The sequence below is a fragment of the Fundulus heteroclitus genome, chromosome 23 (assembly GCF_011125445.2).
Source record: "Fundulus heteroclitus isolate FHET01 chromosome 23, MU-UCD_Fhet_4.1, whole genome shotgun sequence".
Lineage (NCBI taxonomy): Eukaryota > Metazoa > Chordata > Actinopteri > Cyprinodontiformes > Fundulidae > Fundulus > Fundulus heteroclitus.
Window position 1 is genome coordinate 36,751,755 of NC_046383.1, and position 24,693 is coordinate 36,776,447.

A 24,693-nucleotide genomic window follows, 5' to 3' on the forward strand; every position below is an offset into this window, starting at 1 on the left:
AAAACCTGCCGCAAACTAGCCACAGATTTGACATATGGCACATAGCAAAAGGTGGGAAGAGTTTATACACACACACACACACACACACACACACACACACACACACACACACACACACACACACACACACACACACACACACACACAAATATTATTAATTCATGAAGTTTTTAGACATATTATGTATATTTTTATAATGTGTAGTTGTATGAAATGCACCAGCTTGTGTAATGATAAATCATGTGTTTTAACAGGAATTGGTAAAAAGGTGGAAGCACTTGGTAAAGGCAAGGACTTTGAGGCAGTTGGGAAGTGGAGGAAGTCTATTGTGAACCACCTGTATTGGTGTGCTGCATCGACATCTAGTGGCGACGGAGATGAAATTTCAGCAAAGTGGGAAAGTGTTGCATTCCATGTGCAGAACCAGCACACTGATCTCAACAATGCCAGATTCCCTGCCTGCCCTCACCCACCACTTGTTGAGCAAATACAGAAGGAGTGGCTAACACCACGTAACTACATCTGTATTAAAACTTGTTCAAGTTCATAAAATTATGTTTGTGTAAACCATACTTTTGTTGACATGTTACAGACTCCAAGCAAGCAACCAAGCTGGAGGACATTTTTCTGTCTACAAGGCTGTTAAATGACATCAAAAAGCTATCTGTGGATTTCCAGACATCTTCCCTTGAAGCATTCCACAGCATTATCCTCCATTTTGCTCCCAAGCACACAGCATTTTCCAACTTGGGCATGCGCACAAGGTTACACAGAACTTTTTGCCATTATATGTGTTACACATAGCATTCAATTTGGTATTCTTAGACACTTTAGTAATGATGGATCCATGCTATAACCTGCATTTTCAGAGGTTAGCTATTACATTTATTCAGCATTGCCTTTTTCTGTGTTTTCTTGAGTAGGCTAACCCTTGCAGCACTCCATTACAATGAAAATTCAGATAGGAGCCAGGCCACAACGAAGGATGGAGATCTGCGCTATGGTCTGAGAATCAGGAAAGCAAACAAAATAACATGCAGTGTAAACAAAATATTTACAGAGGCAACAACTGGTTAGTATTACTTCAGTCTTTGTGATATAACATGTGTTAAAGTGTCCTATATGTTTTGTTATCTAGTCAACAAAAACACCAGCAGTGTTTACTTCCGTCCACATATTCGTAATTTTTAATTTGAATGCAAACTTTCAGATTATATCAAGAGGCTCTTCACACTCCTGTAGTAATTTCTAGTAAGAACTGGACTTGACTCTACGACTGGACATAAGTTTAGCTGTCTAAACCCAATCCATCCTGTGTCACCCTGGGCACCCAAATGACATGGCAAGAGAATAGAACCTATTAAAGTCACCCTGTTGTCAATAGGTCTGATGTTTATCCCTTTCATATATTCTGTATATGTGGGATGTTCACTGTTAAACACAGTATTATGTGCATAAGCTAATAATGGGATGCGGGAAAGCCAAAGAGCTGTAAGTCATTGTCATGTGTCTTGGCTCTGATGCTGAGCTTTGTCGAAGGAACTATACACAATCCTGCAGAAATTTAGTGAAAACAATTTAATTTGAGTTGTAAGCCTGACCCAACTGTTTTTCCCCCATGAGAAACCTTTGACATGCAAGACACTAAACACGTGCCTCAACCTCGTGAACAGTCCTCTGGAGAAAGAAGGCTTCTTCAAAAGATTTTTCTTCTTTTTCGTTGACATAAATGGCTATGTCTTAGGTAAATTATATTTTCCTATACGAATGGTCAACACTTACATGCATGCCATGCTGTTCTGTTTACATACCCTGTCATGCACGCACTGGAGGAGTTGCTGCTGCTTAGCAACGGCTCCGCACCTTGTTGTGCTATTGGCAGAAAAAGTCATCCTGGGTGGTCTCCAGTTTGCTGCTTGCGCTACTAAAAAAAGCCTGGAATAATGTAATTGAATTCATAATAAATTGTGCAAAAAGCATTTTTCTTAACCAGACAAAAATATATTCAGGTATAGTTCCTTTAAGTCACACATTATTTATATACTTTTGTCTCTCTTTTATGTTTTCTGTAAGGCCACAAACTTAAGCTTATCACGTTTGAACAGATGTTCTTTGTGACATCTGCGTTTATCTCAATAATACAGGACATATATTTATGCCATATTTGATCAAGGCCTTTGGGACCTACATACAGAGCTAGAAATAGCAGATAAATTGATTCTAAGTGTAGAAACTCATTATAAGAGGTTTACTATTGATTTTAAGGCAAAATGTCAAAGCAGTGTTCGAAGAAAGTGAGAGGTGAGCAGCTGCAAACAAGCGACTAGAAGAGATAAGGATTGTTTAATTTGCATACTAATCAAGGCCAAGGTATAGGGGTATGAATTCCTTTCAGGAACATCTATCAATGAGGGGGAAAAATTTTTAGATGTTTTTTTTTTTTGTGGGGGGGGGGGGGTCATGTTAGAGATTTTGTATTTTATTTAGATTTACTTCATTATTGCATATTTTTTTAGATGTACTACCCCCTTTGTAAATATTCCTGAATTTGTGCCCTAGAGAAAAGCATGATATCCAAATTATTATTCATGTTAGACTTAAATGATAAATATAAGAACGCAAAAAAAGACGGATTCTCCTTTAACCATTTGTTCCAAACAGCGGTGGTGATGGCTGCCTAAACCTGGATCATTAAGATGATTGGCCATTGCATTAATGAACGGGGGCTGTTTCACACAGCTATATAGTTGCATACTAATTGTCATGTGTGGTTAGCAGTTGGACCCAAGTGCAGGCAGAAAACTGTAGCACAGATGTGAAGGATAACAATAACAACAAAAGGGTAAGCTTACAGCTAGCCATGAGTGGACCAGAACAACAGGTAAAGTAACATGGGAGCAACAGGCATGGCAATGGAAAGATCCAGTGACTAACCAATGACAAATGGACAGCTGAATGCAGGGGTAACAGTGGAGAAATCCAATGGCACACAGACCAATAAGGTGGAAAATAAGGAACTGCTGAGGTCAATGAAGGCAGAGTAACTGAGCGCAGGGGAATAGTAAACAGGATCTGAGGCACAGGGCAGAAAACAGCGATCATACAAAATATCAGTGTTGGCTTCTGACAAATCTCTCCAGGGTTGCAAATGTTATGATGAATGCTAAAATGACCCGATTAATCTTAGTCTTAATGCCAAAGAGAGCCCAACAGATTTATTTTTCACAAGTGGAACATTACTGCTTTCGCTATCGTGCTCCACTTGATATATACTGTATATATATACAAAACTCTTTATTAGATATTATTTTGGGATTACTTCAAGTTCAATGGACAGAGAAACGGAAAAGTAAAAGGGAAAGAAAGGACGAGAAAAAGATGAAACAAAATACTAAAAGGGAGAGAAGGTGACACAAATAGAGTAGAGGAAAAAAATAGTACAAGATTACATCCTCAGTGCCTGCTGCTACATCTGCAGAGAAAGATATTGTGATGATCTCGGCACTGGCACTGATCTTGTCCTCCTATCAGCACACCTGCTCATTTCCACCCTGCCCGCAATTAGTCCTCATCGGTTCCACCTGTTTTCACCTCCTTATAATCCCTGTGCAGATCAGATGCCAGTGCCAGATTGTCTCAAGCCACCCGTATGAGCATTCCAGCGTTCCTTATTCTGCCTGTCAGTTGCCTGACCCGACTCTGCCTTAGTTACCGAGCCTGCCTGTCCCCTGTACTGATTCTGCCAGTCTGCCTGGAGACCTGATCCCCGCTTGTTATCGGACCTGGACCTCCCTTGTCGGATCTTGCTATCTGTACTGCCGCTGGATAACCGCCTCTCTGTGATTTGGACCCGGATCCCCCTGGATTACGCCCCTGGAAAGCCCTGTACGGATCGTCTGCCTGCCGCTAAGCCGCACAACGGCTTCAGCCTCACAAAGCCCGGGCCGAAGTCGAGTTCCCAGACTCTGAGCCCCGTTACAGGTACAAACAACACCTTTGATAACATCACTGAAAAATATGTAGTATTATTTAATACAAGATGGAATTAAGGACAGTCAAAGATAATTATATCTTTGAACGGGCAATAAGTGTGAAGCCTTTGATTTGGTTGTTTGAGCTCGCAGAACATCATTAAGGGGTTTGGATGCTAACCTGACTCCGCCAGATGGATTTGCTCCGCATATCCATCTGGAAACCTTCCGTTAAAGTAATTTTGGGAAGGGGCGAAAGTACTGGTTAGCTGATTAGCCTATGTTGATGATAGACGGGCCAAATAAACGAATCAGATCAACAAAGCATACGACGTACTAACAGAGACGACGAAAACTCAACCACAAGCTCTTGCCGAAACCAGTCGGGAGAATAGCAAAAACATCTTTTCCTCTGAGAAAAGCCTCCAGAGCAGTGTTTTTCTCTTCTTTCAGTGAAGAAATACTCTGTAATTCCGATAAAACTTGCTCGATAGCCACGCTAACGGTAGTTAGCGTGGCTAACTCGGCCCAAAATTTGTTGTCGTCTCCTCCTCCCCACCTGCTCGGTTGGTGAAAATGCCAGGGCCGTTTTTTTAATCCCAGTCTGTCACTTCTCAAAGCCAACGCTGATTGGACGTTCGTTTGGTGAAGTGCTCCAAATTTTCTTTAACGGAAAATAACCAGACTGATCTGCGAGTGAAACCGTGAAAGCTTGCAAGATCAGGATGGTCTCACGAGGCTATTTGGATGCATCACAATTGTGAATAATCGGTCAAATGAAAAGTTTCCAAAGCCAAACCCTTCCCCAGGGTGAGAGGTTTGATTTTCCATTTAATATTGTGGTTCTAAAAAGAAAAATAAAAAAATAAAAAAATTGAAAGAACGAATCGAGGCTGACAGAAAATTGACTTTATATGCATAAGTGACTAGATACTAAAAAGAGATAAATAGGATGTGTTGAAGGGAGTCAAATTTATTTCAGTCATGTGATAAGGAGAAAATTATCTAATGAGAAAGAAAAGCAGGCCTTAAAGTAACCTTTGGTCTTTGCTAAGTAACTGAAAATGTGCCTAACATAAACTTTGTCTTTATTTCCCACAAGACCAGGCTTTTGAATAAATACTCTGCTCCCCACAGCCTTTGATTCCAAGGCCAAAATCTCCAGGATGATCTCTGAACAAATAAAAAAAAAAAACAACTTGAATTGAAAACCATTTTGTTTCACCAGGCTTTTATGCCTTGGTTTTATTGTGCTATGTATATTTATTGTGACTTTCTGTCTGTGAAAGGCGGTTTATAAATAAACTTACTCCTGCCTTTTTGTCTTTTACACAAGCTAGCCCCACATACTTCTCCCCAGTCTTAGCATACTGCTGACAGCAGGAGATGACAAGCATAGAGGCTATGTGGTTCACCTTGGTCTGCTCACTGCCTGTATCAGGTCCTGATTATTTAAATAATTAACATTTTAAAGAAAAACACGGTGTCTGGCTTGAATATCAAGCTGTCAAAATATTACTGCATTGCAGCTCCAAATTGATTCAAAGCTGATTATTCACACAAAAATTCCTGGTGTTAACAAAAAACTATTCATCCTAAACATTATTACAGCGTTAATACTGCTGCTCCTGCCTGAATTGATTCAAAGCTTTGATCATTCGTTTGATTGTCTATGAAGTGCTGGTCTAAAATGTGTCGTTTTCAGTTAGCTCATTAGTAATCAACAGATTTTGAATTTTACCTTTAGTTATTTTACTCCTTTAGTAGTTTTGCGTGTTCCAGTTGGAGTAAAGATTAGAGTTAACTTTAACATGCATAAAGAGAGACGTGTTTGTGTTTATATTATATGAAAGTGATTTATTCTCAGAAGACTAGTGCTTGTTCTATCCTATTTGTGTTGTTTGACAACTTACATTCATTGTGATTTTAGCTTGTACTTAATGGTAAATACCAGTACTAATTATAATCAAAACATAGGCTTGAATATCTAAACACTGTGGGTAATTTTGATTAATGATTATTATTCACTGAATGTTAATTAACATCTCTGATGTTAATTAATTCAATGTTAATTATAACTACTAAGAACTAGTTGCACAATAATGACAAGCCCGTAGTGTACCTCAAATATCTGATCAGTGTGGATGTTTTTTTGTTAAGAATTAGAAGTTAGTATTTATTATTATTATTATTAACACTGAAGGTATTTGTAACAGAGCAAAGGTTTGCTCCTTGCACAGCTTTCGTGAAAGTTTGATTTTTACGGCGTCTTTCAGATTTTGCAGGCATGCACTGTCATAACAACAGTGGCAAAAGCCTGCTGTAGGTCCTTTGATAACATTTTCCAGTTTTGGAAGTGTTCTTTTCTGTGTAAACTTACTTAGATGGCCTATCTGGACATGTTAATAGTTGTTTTTTAAGGCACTCTGTTTTCAGACTGGTTTCTGTCAAGTGGAATGACTGATTTCCAGTTACAGATCTTTGAAAATTCCTTATCAGACTTATCCATCAGACTTCATCCATCTTACCAGAGGGAAAAGAGTTCTAAAATATGCTATAGCATAAGGACTGCACACCACACTTACTTTTTCGTGTTTACATTTTGCCTTTCAACTGTGACAGTGTTACTTTCTTTCTGTGCTGTTCAGAGGTGATACGTTTACACAGCGTTTGTTGTGAATAAATTCCAGAGTTGTGTCATGAAGAGGGGATAATGCTGAGCCTTTTCTTTAACAAGTAATTGGCATCCTGCTTGTAATACAGGCAATAAGAATAATGATACTCCTTTTTGAGGTACTTGATAATCTCATGATGTCTTTGGCTTGTGAGTTCAGTTCTGTTGCTGTTCACTTAGTCCTTTTAAGATTGCATGGTTTTGGCTCAGTGCTACTTACTTCACATAGTGTTTGCAACAGTGCCCCATCCGTATAAATTCAAAATTTCAGTATTTGTGCAACATAATTCTTGTGGTTGACAGTAATATTAACATTTTAGAGTGCCGAGCTAGAATCCTGCTTTGAACCTGAGAGAGAATGTGTGGAGGAAGCTAATTTTGTGCACAGAATACATATGCATCATGAGGAAAACACATAATGTCTAAAGGAACATCTCTAAACATCAGTAAACAGGTTGAAGCTTTGGCAAACTGGAATACTGACCCTAAGAATACCCCCCAAATAGGTGACAGAGTGCGTTTAGGTCAGCAAAGTCAAAAAATCTTGTTGAGCAAGGGTTTCAGACTTATAATAATTTTGTGGGCAAAACTCAAAAGATGTGTATGAGTAAGACAACTTCAAACTCACTGAAAAGGTGAAAACTATGAGTTATTTGTGATTCCATCAGTTAAGCACCCAGACACAATTTGTGGCAGTGCTAATAAAAGCACTGCCATGAATGCAAAGTGGAGACAAAATATCCAGAAAGAAATTTATGATGATCTCTGCATCATGGAGCATCATGGTTTAAGGCAGACATGATGGAAAAGTTGCTGAACAATCATAAACACTTTGGCACCACTGCCATGAAATGAAAGAAGAAATAATACAATATGAATCAGCCATCCTTAATCAGGGTTTGGATCAGGACATGATATTCTTCATGCCAGTTGCAGGTGATGTTGCTTTTACATCTTTACTTGCTATTAAATTTATACAAAAAGTGTCTGTTAAAGTAAGACATTCACACTTTTGAAAACAGAGTTAAATGTAAAAGGCATGCCTTTAGTTGACAATGTATAATGTAAAAAATTGACAAAATATACATTTAATCATACAAATAACTTAAAAATAAGTTAAAAAGAAGAATATTATATATTTTTATGTCACTAGGTATCTTGTTTTCCATGTAAACACAAATAACAGAGTGGATTTACAAGCCTGGGGGTTGAGGGGCAGGTGGAGGGGCCTGGTGTTGGGACTAAATCTCATGCCCCCTATGTTGAAGACATCTGCCCCAAATTGATATTCCTTTCATGTTTTTTTTTATTAGAATTGAGAGACATTTCTAATATCCTGACAGCAATAAACTTGTCGATTGAGTGAAAATCCTTTTTAAATCGAAATCTATATGGTGTATTATTTCTCATTAGGTTTAACTGTACATTGAAGTGTTAGATTACATAAAAAAGTTAAAACCTAGTCGCATTTCGGTCAAATCATTAAATCCCAGATAAGATACACAACTAAAAATGAATGGCTTTATGGTGATTTTGTGGTTGCAGATAATTCTAGGATGCCTTGACAACAAACAAGAACAGCTGATGAATTATTTAAAGTACAGCTGGGCGAAAACTCAGAGTTAAAGGAACCATGTCATCCATCTTTTTACTTCTTGCTAAAAATTAAATCTTAAAAGTTTGGGTAGGGATTTTAGCTCTGGTAGTACAATAGATATGAAACCATACGGGATATGCGTTACGGTGGATTGCGTTACAGTGGATTGAGGTTCTAGGAGAATGGCTCTGTCATACAAAAATGTTTTAACCCTGGAGTTGCTGGAATATCTGCCTCTCCAACCCATAGAAAGAGCTGTATCTCTTTTTTCTCCCATGTCAGTTCTGGGGCTCCGTATATATGTTATACCAACAGTGAAAAAATAATCATCACTGTGTTTCCACCAGTAAATATCTCATAAATATAAAAATAAACACTTAAACTTAAACTATGACATTTTCTTCATTGTTTCAAATATATATCTATAAAACATAATGAAAATATTTCTATCATTAAATGCCTGATCTATATTTAGCTCTAGCCAGGTGACAACTATAGATAGCTTGAAGTGCTTAAGTACAAATTTATAGTTAACATTCAATATTATTAATCAACATAAAAAATAAGATCCTAATCATGAAAGAACAAGATCAAACTTCTACAAAGGCATTTTAACAGTATGAGAAGACTTCTTAGCACATTATTTCAATATCATTATGGCAATATTGTCTTTAATTTAGTGGCCAACACCCCAAGTTCAGGTTGTATAATAAAACAAAGTTAAGGAGTAGGAGTAGGTGCCTATTGTTTGCAGAAAACTTTGAAAGTGACTCATGAGTCAAAGACTTTCAACCCCCCACCGCCATGCCCACTCATCACCTTCTGCTCTTTCAATATGCAAACAATTTTTGTGACTCATGACTCGAGACTATGGAGAACAGGTTGGTTGACCTCAAGAATATTAAATGTGGGCACTCAAAGATGTGCCGAATATTACTATCAATCCATTTCAGAACGTTGCAATACAGCAGCTAGATCCTCATTGAGAAGATTATTATTTTATTCTGTTTGAGAGGAGTTTATTCTTAGTCAATCTTTTTTTTGTGAAAAATTGTTTACTCCCTTAAAGATTACTTCTGGTTTATGTTTTTGGTCAAACTTACGTGTTTCAGATGGTCAGAATATATTTATTTTTATTTTTTAATCACAAACCCGAGTGAAGTTGAAATATAATTTTAGTCTGATGATTTAATCTAATAAAGGAAAAGGGTGATCCAAACCCACCTGGCCATATCTGAAAAATATGGCCAGGTGAATTTACTTTGGCCGTGTCTACTGACAGTATTTGAAAAAAAGGGTATCAGAGTGGATTAATGTCAGACCTACAGAAAAAAAAAACTTAAATAGCACCTAATAGGCTAAGAGACCCCAAAAAACAGATGAGAGACAGTCATTGACGTCTATCATGGACCTGAGTGACTTGCCATAACTGATGACATCAGCAAGTTAATGCAGCTCTCTTCAAAGGACAATATTTGCCCAGCAATTGTTGACCTTGAGCTCTGCCGCTCCATCTGTTTAGAGTTGCTTTTGGTCCATAATAATAGGGGCCGTAACCAACATATTTGATGTGTTTTGATGTTTTCACCTGATACAATTTAATGTTTGTTACTTGTCTCTTAACCGGTGACCATTTTGATGTATTTGATGTTTTTATTTTTTCATGATGTAAAGCACATTGAATTACCTTGCTGCTGAAATGCGCTATGCAAATAAACTTGACTTGACACGGGCCACTCATTCTTGAAAACCCTCCATAATCAAAACTATCCTGGAAAGAACAGTGGGACAAATTTTATCCACAGGGATTGAAAAGACCCATGGCAGTTGTCAGCGCTAAGGGTGGCATATCCAGGTATTAGGTGTAGGAGGCAATTAGGTTTTCCTATAAGTCCAGGCGTTTTGGATAGCTTTTTTACCCTGGTGATAAGATTATTTGTAAACTACATTTGCTATTACCTTAAGTCATATTTCTCATTACTTGAAATATGTTTATTCATCTGAACCATTTATGTGTGACAGAAAAGCAAAGAAATATCTAAGAGGTCAAATATTTAACTGCATAAAATTAATTTTTATGCAGTTAATAGTTCCAGGTCTCTTTCAGCATTGTTTATTTGTTGTTAATAGGTGATTCAGGTGTGTTTTGGTATTGCTGAGTTGCATTTTATCTTCTATTTGTCATGAAACTCAACTTTTTCAGTCTTTCAAAAGGCTTGCTACTTTGTTTGAGATGTCTGTGTGTTTTGAGAAAAAAAAAAAAACAGGTTTTAACCTGGCATGAGATGAATCTTTTTTACTGAGAAGGTTGAAGTGATCATCTGTGGTAATTATATGCTAATAAAGGCAAAGGTGCCTGCAGGGTAAATGAGTACACAGTAGAGCATCAGGAGGTGAGCTGGGGAATCAGAGCCCCATCTGCTCTGGCATTCCGAGGCCGGGGACTTTACCATTGTAGACAAGAAAGGACGGGGGAGCATCTGGATTCTACTCCACTAGCAGTCAGATTCTGTGTGCTTGCAATGAGAGCGTGTCACAGAGCCAGATGCTTACCCAGTAGGTGTCCCATCCCCTGACAGGTAACAACTCTAACTGCTTTGAAAACCTTATGGCCAACAGAGCAGGGTCACATTGTTAGTTAAATACTTCCCAATTCCCTCGTGGTGCCCTCTTTAACCTGCATGACATGCTGCACGGACACCTTTAATTAGCTTTCTTTAGAGTGAGCTGCCAGTGCCTTCTTTATGCCCGTCTAATGATGCTAGCACACTGACTTTATAAAGCTGAGAGTGTGTTCAAATGAAGTTATTGCGTATTTATAAAATAAGTTGCACGTCTTTGTACTCCTTAAATTGTGAGAGTTTACGTATCAAGATATTTTAGAATATGACCTGGTCTTTACTGGGTTCCAAAATAATGTAGATCTGACTCCATGTTTCCAAATACACATTGTCATCGTTTGATAAGCAATGATGAAACAGGTATGGAAAACTTGTGAAGGAAACTGACGTTTACTGCTATAATTCAACAGCTTATAAAACAAGTGTTTTATAAGCTGTTGTAAGCCAATATAATATAAGCCAAGAAACGAGTAATAAAGAGAAAGAGACTGCAGGCTCAGAATCGTAAACTACGTGAGGAGAACCGAAAACTGGAAGAAAAACTAGCAGAGATGATAAAGGAAAAGGAAAAAGCCAGAAAGAGTGAGAGCATTGAAAAAATGTGACAAGTTGATTCCTGGCAATTTGGAGGCTGTAAAAGGCACCATGAAGATACACCAAGTTGTGTCATCACAGCCTGCAAAGATAACACACAGGGAAGTATCTTGCTTCTGCAAGCGCTTAGAGATGAGTCCATGCCCTTGTTACCAGCCAAAAATGGTAGACCTGAAAGCCCCCATACAGCAAACCGAGAAACCTGAGGACCCCTCAAGCTCTCCACCTGAGCCACCTAGGCAAGAAGAAAGTGTCCGAGATCTATGTGGAAGGTTTGTGATAGTAACCTACGACGAGCTTCCATATGTAGGTCAGGTCCCAAAGGTTGTGGAAGAGGAACTGCAGATAAGCTGTATGCGACAGTCTGATGACAAGAACTTGTTTTTATGGCCAAAAACTCTGGATGTTACTTTCTACTTTAGGAAAGATGTTCATGCTGTCATTTCAGAACCCGAGCCAGCAACTTCACGCTTCTCAAAGTTGACCTGCCAAGAATGGGTAGCATTCAGAAATTGCTGGGGTTAAAGAAATGCCTACAATGTGTCTGCAGAATGCTGTTATGTTCAAGTGTTAAATGAAATCGTAAAAAAATGCAAACATTGTATGTTTCAGTGATTAATGAAATGAAAATGATAAAGGAAAATGCTGTGCAATGTTATGTCCGAGCGTTTAATGCATTAGTATAGAAAATATTAATATGATGGTTATGTGTCAAATGAAATAGTGAGGAAACTGTTGTTATGAAATGTGTCAAATGAAATGGATATGCTGATTCTTCATAAAATTTCATTAAATGTGTTTTAACTATGAAAATCATTGAATAGTCTTAATTGCCTGCTGTTTTTCATCATGTGGGGCGACCACTTGTCATGTGGGGTAACCAACCATATTCAATTCTGTAGTAAATTAATAAAATAATGTCTGTCCATTTTGGTTGAAATATAATTCATTGTTATAACATGAATAAGTGGATACTATATCTACACATTTTAAATCAGCTTTATGGATTATATGAGTAAAAAAATTTTTATTTCTTTATGAGGGTGACACTGCCATTATAAATAAAAATGTATTTAACATCATTTGCAATAAATGAAAGGCGAAATGAGTATATCTTTCTTAAACAGTTCTATTAATTACTGATACTTCTTAAAATATAACTTATGAAAAGGAAATCTATTAATTTGAAGATAAATTATGGTGGCCACAAATGACTTGTTTAAGGTCGTTGCCCGATTCATTTGAGTTTAAAAGCACTAAAATATCTTTGTTTGAAGTTTTCACACACATGCATGTGTAGACTACACTCCAAATGTTTAGAAAATAGCCAAATATATTATTATTTTAAGTATTTTAAATATGGGCCTCTGAAAGGCCTTATAACTTACATCATTGACCCAATTTAGAATTCTTGTCGTTTGTAAACCTTTTTGCACTAAACCTTTTAACTAAGTTCTTAGCTGATGACTGTAATTGGATGATTTTCAGTTTGACTGGCCCTAATTGGTGATTGATCAAACAGAAACTCAAAATTTATCACTGAGCACAGCATACATAAGCACAACTTTGTTTTACTAAACACAACACTGTTATGCTTCCGCTCTGTAACCATGTGTTTTCCGATTTGTTTTGATCCAGCTGACATTTAATTTTGTGAGCATATTTATTAAATTACACAGCTGCACCCACAACCGGCTGAATAATGTGGAACATAGGCTACCTGAGAGGATGAATGGGGTAAATTAGCAACTCCAACCAGCAAGGTTTTATCCAGCTCCTTTCAGTGTAACGGCCCATTTTGCCGAAAGTTGTCAAAATTATGAATCCAGACAGCATGAATGCTGACTGAATCTGCTAAACAACATACAAACATGTGTTCAGTCTCTGTTGTCTATAAGTTAATGTTTCAATTAATTTTTAAGTGGTACAGGAGAGGAATTATACTGCCAAAAACCAAGAGCACAAGATTTCTATTTGAGAGAAGAATTTCATCTTCTTGCAGTCAAAACTTATAATGCTCACACTCAAAACATATGCTTGCCCCTTTCTCTTCGCACACAAACCATTCGAGTCTGATTTACGCTCGCAAACCTGTAGGCTCTGCTTGCGGATTTTTTTTATTTATTTTTTTTTGCTCTCTCTCAGATTGCAGGCGGATCATCGCCTAGCAACCGTTCCAGCCAATAGAACGACAGCCTCAGAAAGGGTGCGCTTGTTTAACTCTACTGAGTGTGCCTGTGGTACAGTTTACCGACAATAAAATTGCTTTTTAATATAAAAGCTAGTAAAATAAGAAGCTGAAAAACAACCACAATCCGAAAAAAAAAGGAAATAATTAGGGGCTATTCCAAAATCACCAATGAAAAGTCGTCTAATTTCTGTTGGAGGCAGAATTAGCATCTGCCCTGACTAGCAAACTCTGAAGCGGGAGTTTTCTATTCACCTCACGTCAGAAGATGGATCGACTCTCTCAAGTAAGTTCCTACTTTTCTCGAGGCTAAAATGGTTCATAAGTCTGTATAATCTTGTCTATATGAGTTCATCATTGCACACAATTGATTTAAATCGATTTTTCATTATGACTTGTTACTTTAGTTTATTGATATCTCCCCACCTCTGTTGTTGCATTGAACATATATATGTTATATATATCATGTTTCTGACTCAGTAAATGTAGTTTTTTTTTTCACGTGTTATCAGGGCCGGTTCTAACCCTTTGGTTGCCCTAGGCGAGATTGAGTTTTGCGCCCCCCGCCCCCCTCACTTTTGTCGTGCGAAATACCAGTACTGTTTTCAGCATCTGTTTAGTGCTTCATTGAGTTGTGTTTAGAGTTCCACAAAGAGTGCTGTGCGGTGAATTGTGCCTACAGTAGGGCCCTATAATTTCCGCGATCACGGAATCGCGGACGGAATCGCGGAATTGGCAAATTAACGCGGAATCTAGTGTAAACGCGGAATTTCTTCATTTGAAATTAAATTCGGTTTTTGTGTGGGAGAAGAACGTACGTCTGGGGGAAATGCACACCGGGGGACGCAAATCTGCGCGACACAACCCCTCCCGCTCTGTCATTTCAGCTTCCCCCCACCATCCCCCATCAAAACATTGAAAAAAATGGCGAAGCGGCTCTCCACAGCTCCGCTTTCGGCGAAAAAGTTTAGAAACACTGAGGCTGACATCCCTTTGGAAAAGATGACAAAACTGTGTCCGTTTCTAAAGAAGTCAGAAGTCTCATGCAAGACCGCGAGAGTCGGCCTTGCTTTACGGCGAGAACTCCATGTGTTTTTGCCCTGCCATTCACTATATGCACGCGCGAAAGCAACAAAGAACCGCGTGTTAACGTCAAATAAACATGCAAGCATATCAAGTTTTTTCTTTTTATTATTATTTTTTTTTTTATTATTATTTATTTATTTATTAATTTTTTGAATGTTGGCGAGGCGGTAGCGTGAGTTTGGCGAGGCCGCAACATAACCTAGTTGCATAGTATTAGCCTCGTGAGACCATCCTGATCTCGCGAGCATTCAAGGTTTCACTCGCAGATCAGTCTGGCTACTCTCCGTTAAAGAAAATTTGGAGCCGTTCACCAAACGAACGTCCAATCAGCGTTGGCTTTGAGGCGGGTTGAGGTGTGACGCAACGGGAAGCGCGACAGTTCAGTCTAAAGAACATGGCGGCTTCAGCCGATGAAACTAGCGTTAGCGTGGCTATCGAGCAAGTTTTATCGGAATTACAGAGTATTTCTTTGCTGAGCTAACGAGCCTTTACCTGCAGCAGCAAGAGTAGCTTGGCTTGTGGTTGTGTTTTCGTCGTCGTTACGAGCGACGACGAATCTGATTGGTTTATTTGGCCCGTCTATCACCAACATAGGCCAATCAGCTAACCAGTATTTTCGCCCCTTCCCAAAATTACTTCAACGGAAGGTTTCCAGATGGATATGCGGAGCAAATCTATCTGGCGGAGTCAGGTAAGCATAGTATACCTTTAAATGTGAAAAAGAAAATTAAAAAATTCGGTGGTATATTTTTTTGTTCATATTTTGCTATATATATGTACGTAAGGTTAAGTCAAACTAATGTACGCTTCATAACCGGTTTAATTAGCTTTTTTTTCTAATTCTATGATTAATGGGAAGTAGTATTACTATTTTTCCATAATTATTGTACAGGCTTGTCGGAGTTTAAATTAATTCAGCTTCAGGGGCGGATCCAGGATTTTTCAAATGGGGATGCGCACCTTAGGGTCATGTCAAGACAATATGAGGCTAAATGACCAAAGAATGCCATCTTTTTTCTTTCACACTAACCTCATTATTTATCTAAGGGTTTTTGAATTTAATCATTTTAATGGATGAACATAAGTGGAATTAGCATGATTACATTATTGCAATTGAAAGAGGATTTTTAAGCCAAAATCTCTTGGTTTTTACAGCATGCATAAGGTTAAAAAGGAGTTCTAAGAAAAAAATATCCTTATCAACAATTAATCAAACAAAGATTTTCTTTATTTCCAGAAATGATATTTATTTAGTAAAATTAAATAAAAAGACACAAGGACTTAAGGACAGTTTGGTATGGTTCAAGTGATAAAGGATTTTTGAATATATTTTAACGAGATAAACTGTGTTGAGAAAAAAAAAACTTTAAAGTAAGTTAAACCAATAAACATGTTTGGTGACGTTAAGCCATACGCCTATAATAGAACAGTAAGACATGACAAAGAATATTGTTCTCTTCTACAACACCTTCAACGTTATGATGACGATGATAATGGGTTAACAAAATTTATGTGATTTAAAATCACATAAATTTGCCTCTCTTCTGTTTGGCTCGACTTGTAAGTAGAAATGTGGATCTGTGTTCCTCCATTCGTTTTAGTTTTTTCTTCAGACAATCTAGTTCCTTTTTTTGTCACTGAGAATTCGTTGTGCCTTCCTTAGTTTTTCTCTTAATTTGGTTGTATTTTTTCGCTTTGGTGTTGATGTTGCAGACGGCTGATTAGAGTTTATGTTCTTTGGTTGGATGATACTTTTACAAGGTTGTGGTTGAGGCTGAGGGTTGATTTCATTCACACTGTCATCCGAGGGAGGGGTTTCATTTAGTTTATGTTGAACTGTTTGTTTCTTTTTATTATATCGGTTAGAATTTTCCCTCCATTTTTTTCACCGTTTCTGCAGCTGCCTAGGTGTCAAATCTGCAGCTGCCTTTAACAAACCTTTTTCCTTGCGCTTCTGATACCTGTTAAAATAAGATATCAATAGGAACATTTGTGAGACAGCAAAGTCTTTAGCATATTCCATACTGTATTTGTACAGTGTGAGCGTGAAAAAGGAGAATAGAAGGAGAGCCGAGAAAGAGAGGGAAAGGGGAAGAGAGGGAGAAAGAGAGACACAGAGAGAGACACTCTACCTTTCCCTTTCCTTTCTTCTATACTCCTCTAGAAGGTCCGGATTGTTATAAATCTTCTGCCTATGTTTTTCCACCCTAGCTCTTGATGCCGCCCTCTTCTGTTCACTTCCGTTTGCCCTTCACATTAGGTGATATCAGTTAGCATAAATTAGCTTAAAGATTTAGCCTAAAAAAATTGAAAGTGTAATAATAACAAATATTTCAGTTTAAATAACCTATTAATTTATCTATTTATTATTGCAAACTGACATTGTTCATCACCGTAATCTTATTTCTCATTACCGCAACAGGCCTCAGATTACGTGGTAATGAAAGTCACGTATTACGGTAATGAATGACATCCACATGAGCTAGCTTAAAATTCTAGCATGCCATGATGACTCAGCTAAACTTTTCTCACAAACAGTGAGAACTCCCTAATTTCTTCTGTACAAGAAAGTGTCTTATTAATAACTTTTTAAGAACATGAGGTATTATACATTACGGTAATGATCACCTATAGTGTAAAAATAGGCATATGGAAGGAGAAACCTAACAGTAATCATGATCAAAATATGTCAAACAATCTTACCTTGTAGCCATCTTTTGTCTTCTCTTCTTTGTGGTGCATCATGGGTCAGAATAACTTTATTTAAAAAATGCTGTGAATATTACAGGACTTTGAAAGCGGTGCAACGGTAATGAGAGTTGCACCTCCGGACACTCACTTTTATTAAAATATTCTGAATTACTTAACAGGAAATTATTATATATTATCATATTTTATTAATTAATGTATATTTAAACTGATGTATGATATTTTTTATAAACCTGCTTGATTATTTATAATGATAAATTGAGACGAAAGCATTTTTTCCCCCTTAAGACGCATTACGGTAATGAATTTGTGACTTCAAAAACAGTTAAAAAACATTAAAAAACTTATTTTGGTAACCGACAATGATCTGTGCCAAATATTAGAAATAATGATTGTCCAAATAAAAGTGGATTATTTTTAGTTTTTTATGAGTATGCCCCTAAAATTCGATAGGTTGGGTTCGTGAGAATCACCCAGGGGGCGCTCTAGCTCGGTATTGGTCTCCTCTGAGACTTGCGGTAGTTTGTTGCAGAACTCCTGGAACAGTTCCTCGTTCTCTTTGTGTTCACTGCGGAACAGAAAACGGTAAAACTCCATAGCCCTCCTCCTGATCTGACCTGGTTCACTCAGTTGCTGCCCTGTGTCCGACAGCAAAGAGTGGATCTGCTTCCTCTGCCCGTGCTTCCTCTCCAAGCTGAAGAAGAAGCTAGAGGGAGCATTCATCTCCGTGATGTTCTGGATCCGGGACCTGACCAATATGCCCTGGACTTTATTTTCCAGCAGGTTTGCTAAAACTAGCCTTTTAGATCTTAGAGCTTAAATGTGCTCTTGATTTCCTGTGGATTCACCAAATTGTTCTAATTCCACGATATTCATCTCCAGATCTCTGACAGATCTGGTAATGTTATAAGTGATGTTAAGAGTGTGCTGCTGACTCAGCAGTTTTATCTAAACTTTCCCATATTCCCACCACTGTCTCAGACAGCTAAAATCCGACTTCTTCTTCTGTCTAAAACCAGTCCAAAAATAACTTAAAGTCTCTTTAAAACGTTGATCATAAGTTAAAGCTGAATTAAAATGCCAGTAAGTGCTTCTAGGTAAAATCTCTCTCATAAAAACAATACCTAAAAGCAACGAGTGATCTGTAAAAGCCACCGGTAAACTCTGGCATGTTTTAAACACATTAAAATGGTGTTTAAAACATGCCAGTGTTTAAAGAAAACCAAAAACTGTTTTCTTTAAACACATTAAAACGGTGTTTAAAACAGTAAATACGATCAAGCCGTGCCAAAGAGATTTGGCTTTCTTTCTATGTGGGACCATGTGTACTGCCTGAGCCTGCATGCATTCTCCTCCATACGTCCACCAGGCCGTGAGACGAGACCAGCTGCTGCAGAGCATGTTGGGCCGCTGGATGCGGCTCTGCATGATTGCGATCTCTCTGCATTGGTGATAAGAGGATAAATGTTAATAAAAACCATGTTAAAATTATCAAAGTTCGCTTAGACTAAAAGACACCTCCCCTGAATAACGTGTTCAACTTCTGGAGAGTTTGGTGTGAAAGCTTTAGAAAAGGGAAAGCGAACGCCCGCACTCTGGGAGGTGCCGTGGCCTAAAATGACCTCCCCCCTCCACTCTCTACTTTAGTCTGCTTCAGTTAAAACATCACTATGAGTTTCTTGAAGGTAAATGACATCAATTCTGTTTTGGTTCAGCGTTTTATAAATCAAAGTACGTATTTCAGCCTCCCTTGCCCCGTTAAGATTCAAAGATGCTATTTTAAAAGAATCCATCATGGGTAAGAAGCTAAAAACAACATACCAAAAAACTATAAAAGAGAAATAATAATAAAGTGATACTGTGCATCATTCTAATCAAAACTGTTTTCTTATTTTGGACATTATTTTCTTTAACCTAAAAACTTCCTGATCTGATAAACCTGACAACTCCTTGTTCCTGGTGTGATATCTTACTGAGAAATAAAATAATCTTAAGTTAGGAAATATGTTTCAATTTGTATTCCTCTAAATCCTTTAGTTTGCTGCAGAAATGTTCTAAAAGATTCTGCATTGTAGGGCTGGACGATATAGAAAAAAAGCTTATCGATTAAAAAAAATGAATATTGATCGATATCGATAATTGTTGAAAATATTTAAAACCATATTTTATGTGCAGCTCTGCCTGGACATTTTATTATATTCCTAAATTATTTAATTTTAATAAAGAACACAAACACAGAATTCCAATTAAATCTTTATTTAAACCTACTTTTTTTAACCATAACAGAATTTTTTTTAAGAAAAATAACTTAAGAGACCTGAGTTATGTTATTAAATAAATACTTTATTATTAAATAAAGACCAAAATAAATATACCAAATAAATAAATAAATAAAATAGCCTATTTCGGTGGGAATAGTACACTAGTTACTTCCCAGGTTTCATAATTGAGAGGCTGACGCAGGTCCGAGGTTGTGGCGTGTAAGGACACAGATTGCAGCTCATTTTGCACTGATTCCCTGCACTAGTCGCACAATTTAGGGAGCGCTGTTAGAGAAAAACTTACGTCCCGGAACTTTATATCGCAGACTTTATACCTCGCGGAGTGGCAAGTAATTGTTTGAAGCCAGGTTTTTTAACTGCAGACAACAGCAGCATGCCCGTGGTGTCGCGCAGGCTGCACAGCTCGCGCAGCAGCTCGTGCGGAGTGAGCGGCTTACGTTATGAAACAAGTTAGTCGCGTTACCAGACTTTGTTTTTACCGGTTCCTTGCAAGTTTTACAAATCACTGTGGTTTATTTCTGTCAGGCTGGCGAACTATTAAAACCCCGTTTTAGGACCGTTTCCTCCGCCGCTCCTTGCTGCAACATATTCACATGCTCTGTGTTGTGGTTTGAGAGGGCGGGGCTTTGTGACGGCGTGCCTGGGTCCGCGATTACGATTGGTCGAGAGGAAGTAGTGACTGTAGCATCAACTAATAAGATAGGCTGAAGAGGAAGGAAGGAAGGAAAACTTTTTCTATCGAACTGTTATCGACGCTATTTTTTCCTATCGCGCCACACGTCTATCAATCGATATATATTGTTATTGAATTATCGTCCAGCCCTACTGCATTGTATCTAGGTTCTTTACTGCTTGATTGTGACACAGATACCTCACTGGTGTCAGAGAACCAGCTCTCAGTGTCGCGGCTGTCCGACACCTCCTTTCTCTCTGCAGCCAGCTTGCTGGCCAGCATACTGGCCTGCGCAGCAGCCACCACAATCTTCCTTTTGCTTTTACTCTTTTTTGGGGCAGAAGCCTCCAGCTCCATCACCTCCTCTGCCTCACCTGTCTCTCCCTCCACTACAGCTCCAGAAAATGCCTCTACGCTGTTCTTTCCTGAACCTACGACCTGTCTGTTTACCTCCACCTTTCCTTTCTCTCCCTGACCTCCACACACTAAATACCCCTCATCGCCCCTCACTCCCTCCTGCTCTCCCTGCAAACCGTCTCTCTCCCCCACTTCGCTTTCCCCCTCACCACCATTCACCCCATCAACACACAACACCGTGCTCCCATCCTTTTTCACACAACTCCGTGCTCCCATCCTTTTTCACACAACACACAACACCGTGCTCGCATCCTTATTTTCAAAGTTTTCTCACTGTCCACTACTGGCCCCACAACAATACCTCCCGCCGGCTCCTCTACAGCGAGCTCCTCCGCAGCCGCAGCCTCACCAGGTGGGGGCCCCAACTGCTCAGCAGCACCACCCGGCCGCATCGGGACACACCTTTACAACATGACCCTCCTGGCCACAACCAAAACACTTCAAGTGGGAAGAAGTTGCAAATAAAATGTAATCAAATCCATCTATCTTCACATGAAAGTGCAAATTTAGCTCTTCATCCCGCCTGTTTAGCAGCAGAAATAGTTGCCTCCTATTCGAGACAACATGATTCAATAAAGGTGATTTACACTGTGACGAGACTTTTTTAATCGGTAACACCACCTTACCGTGCCGAGACAGTTCTTTAACCAAAAAATCATTACTGATGAACGGAGGCACATTTGATAGTGTTACCTTAGTTGCAGGCAGTGTTAGTGGTGAAACCTGTAAAAACAAGCCATTAACAGAAATGCCTGCTTCCACCAATTGTTGAGCTTGCTCGACTTTCTCAACAAACAACACGACAGTTCCACTCATTCGAGCTGCCGACTTGATGAATCCGTGTCCAATCACCTCCCCTCCAGCCAAACAAACTTCCTCCACGCTGCACGGAGAGCCAGCACCCATGCCATTTCTCTGTGTCAGCGTGGAGAAACCTTCCACACCCACCACCATGGTGCTAGCAGCTGCTAGCCACCCAGGCAGGCCTGACAGCCACGCCCCAAACAAAACCCGTGAATACTCAAACCGAGTACTCCCAAAAAACAAATAAAAGCGGAAAGTGATGGCCAGGGAGATTCAATACATGTTGGACAATGGTATTGCCAAACCCTCTGCATCTAGTTGGGCATTGCCTTATTTATTGGTGGAGAAGTCTGACAAAAGTTTCAGGTTTTGTATGGACTATCGCAAAGTAAACATGGTTACAAAAGCAGATGCTTACCTTTTGCCACAAATGGAAGATTGTGTTGATCAGGTTGGGTCAGCTCGGTTTGTGAGCAAGTTTGATTTGTTGAAGGGTTCTCCTATTCTGTTATGGGTTTTGGACTACGAAATGCACCGGCCACATTTCAGCGCCTGATGAACATTGTTGTGTCTGGGTTGGAGGGTTTAGCTGTATATCTGGATGATGTTGTGGTCTTTAGTAATACATGGAAAGAACATCTGGGTCATATTGGTAAACTGTTTGTCAGATAGACTGAAGCACACCTGACCTTAAATTTGGCCAAGTGCGAGTTTGCTAAGGCCACTGTTACTTATTTGGGTAAAGTGGTAGGACAAGGGAGCGTGCGGTCGGTAGAGGCTAAAGTGTCTGCAGTTGTGCATTATCCTATACCGGCAAAAAAAAAATTCTCTACTGTGGTTGCTCCTTTGACAGATTTGCTGAAGGAAAAGGTGAAATACATCTGGTCACCTTCCTGTCAGAAGGCTTTTGATGAAATCAAATATCTTTGTTAGGATATCAACAAGGTCAAGTGGAACGAGCTGTTTATCCCAGAACTGCATGGCACACTTAGACGGCACTGACCCAAAAGATTGGCACATATCTATCAGATACCACCCTGGAGGTGACACAGCTTCCCTGCTGATGTCACAGTTTGGATGTGTACCGCCCTTGTATGGGTGTGTCCCGAGATCCCTTTATAATGTTTGTGTGATGAGCACTCGAGGCCTCCTGCCGATCAGGGGCCCATCAGCGCTGGTGTGACTGTAACTATTTCTCTGTCTTTACGTAGATAAAATATAACTAAAAGCATACTTGTCTGTTTTATGCGTCCTACATTCAAGGTAAAAAGTAAGTGGGAGTCGCCTGACTGGGTAAAACGAACTGGGTCCACCGAGGGTGCTTCACCGTAGTCACGGCACGGTGAAACAGTAACAAATTGGTGTTTCCGCCCGGACCCAAAGGACGACGTACCAACTTCCGTTTTTTCGGTCAGGACGCCATTCCGGAAGAAAAACACAACGTGCGGCCGCACAAAAAAGGTAAGGAGATTTCATTCATCTCCTAGTGTCTTTTTCTTCCTGGAGGGCCGACTTTTGTATTTCTAAAGGCAGAGAAAGGTTTGAGGATAATTGTTTGCAAACGTGTCGATAAGAATTTGGGATTTGCGTGCGGTCACAGAGGTGAGAGTCCGGGAATCCTTGGCCAGGGTTCCGAAAATACTGTGCACCTTGAGAATTTAGGGTTTAAAAGGTCCCCTTGTTAGGCACAGAGGAAAATACGTGTTCCTCTGTGCGTAGCATAAAAGCGGCCATTCTGACAGACACGCCTGTACGCGTGGCTTCTTAAACATCGTGTAGCCTAGAAAATGTGGGTTTAGAGCTCCCTTATTTTCCGCGAGGACGAACATAAAAATCTTCGTCTTTGCGGTAATATAAAAGCAGCCTTTTTCGAAAAACGAGCGCGTATGAGACTGAGAACACGCGTGGCTTCTAAAACATCGTGTAGCCTAGAAATTGTGGGTTTAGAGCTCCCTTATTTTCCGCGAGGACGAATATAAAAATCTTCGTTTTTGCGGTAATATAAAAGCAGCCTTTTTCGAAAAACGAGCGCGTATGAGATTGAGACCGGAGGTACCTACAGAGTTAACTAAAGATTGGCCAGAGAGAGTGTGAGTGTGTATGTGTGTGTGTGTGTGTGTGTGAGACACGTTATTGTCATTGAGCCGTGGAAGTGAAGTGAAGGGTAAGGGCCTTCACATCCTGAGTACACTGGCTCATTGAAACTGCCGTGTAAAAACACAATAATAAGGCATATAGGAACATAATAAGTTTTGGTGTCTGAGAGATAAAAAATAAGCTCTCATTGGACCGGGGTCAGGACGCTGTCCCAGCAGGTTGGCCAAGACGTAGTGAGTGCTGGAATGGCTGAGAATCAGGCAGAAAATGAGCTCCAGGGGGGTTCTTTAGGAACACTGCTGGAGACAGGAAAAAGGAGCATAATGGCAAACTTCCCACACAAAGATGCTGAAAACCATTTAAAACAATTTGAGGAGTGGTGTGAAAAAATGAGGAGAGACGGGGTTTTTGGTGATACAGAAGGGTCACCACCAGAGGCCAAAATGTGCACTTACTATTTACAGATGTTAAAAAATAGATTAGCCCTAGCACAAGTAGAAACGGGTGATGCAGGTGAGTTTGCTCGAGAAAAATACCAAAAAGAGGAAATCAAAATAGCAGGCTTGATAAAACTAACTGAACTGTATTTCAGCATGTGCTTCTCAGGCCTCGACAAACAACAAGAGAGTGAAAATCTGCAGGGGGTAAGGGAATCATCTTCTTTCAAACAAGAAGGTAAGTACACAACTATGCAAAACAATCTGCATGGTGATAAGGGAGAACTGTTATCCAAGGCCAGGAGTGTGGTGACTTCATCAGACCCTTCGGTGCAGGTGCCTGGTATGGTGTTATGTGGGGGACAGATAAGCTGTGACGTAAGACCCAGATGTAACCTGCATTCTAGCGAAACTGATCTTTCTTTACCTGCACCAAACAAAGTGTGCAACTGCCATTGTTTCAGACTCACAGTGCTACAGGACAGGTGAATGCAGCTGTTTACAGCCCTCTTTCATGTGCTGACAACGTTCATCTGAGGCACA